Here is an 836-nt window from a genome sequence, read left to right as displayed (position 1 = left end):
GGCTCGGGGCCGGAGGAGCACGGGAACTGCAACCCCCCCCGCGCCATCACCCTCTCGGCCCTCATCTACTGCCTGCGCTGCCTGGTGGGGCAGGACATCCCCCTCAACCAGGTGGGACCCCCACCCCGGCCGGGGGGGGCTCCTGGGGGTGTGGGACCCCCTTAGGTGGCACCCCTGGGATGTGGGACCCCCTTAGGTGGGACCCCCCATAGCCCCTCATCTACTGCCTGCGCTGCCTGGTGGGGCAGGACATCCCCCTCAACCAGGTGGGACCCTCACCCTGACCCGGGGGGGCTCCTGGGGGTGTGGGACCCCCTTAGGTGGGACCCCTGGAGATGTGGGATCCCTGAGCTTTGGGACCCCCCGGATGTGGGGCACTCAGGCTGTGTGACCCTGGCTGGGGGAACCCCCCAAGCTGCAGGAACACCCAGCTGTGGGACCTCCACCCCAGCCTGGGGGGGCTCCTGGGGGTGTGGGACCCCCTAAGGTGGGACCTCCCAGCTGTGGGACCCCCAAGTTGTAGGACCCCCCCAGCTGTGGGACCTGCTGGATAGGAGACCCCTGAGGATGTGGGACCCCGACTGGGGGACCCCCTGGGCTGTGGGACCCCCCCCAGGCTGCTGGACCCCTGAGACGTCAGCCCCCCCCGGCTGGGGGATCCCCAGGCTGTGGGACCTGTTCCCCTGGGGTGGGGGGGCTGGGACCCCCATCCCCTGGGCTGGGGGGTGGGATCCTGAGACCCCAATCCCTTGGGGTGGGGGGGTCCTGAGCCCCCGTCCCCTGGGGTGTGAGGGTGTCTGGGACCCCTGGCCCCTGGGGCAGAGAGTCATTTTTTT

General features: G+C 70.7%; 1 protein-coding gene across 1 annotated transcript in view; it reads left to right on the top strand.

Moving 5' to 3' along the window:
• OPLAH (5-oxoprolinase (ATP-hydrolysing)) overlaps positions 1 to 836 on the top strand; it is a 41,342-nt gene that overhangs the window by 36,377 nt on the left and 4,129 nt on the right. The gene's annotated exons all lie outside the window — the stretch shown is intronic.

This window comes from Calidris pugnax, unplaced genomic scaffold (assembly GCF_001431845.1).
Source record: "Calidris pugnax isolate Ruff unplaced genomic scaffold, ASM143184v1 scaffold307, whole genome shotgun sequence".
Taxonomy (NCBI): domain Eukaryota; kingdom Metazoa; phylum Chordata; class Aves; order Charadriiformes; family Scolopacidae; genus Calidris; species Calidris pugnax.
The sequence above is the reverse complement of the archived record's forward strand: the minus strand, read 5'-3'. Positions and strand labels throughout refer to the sequence as shown.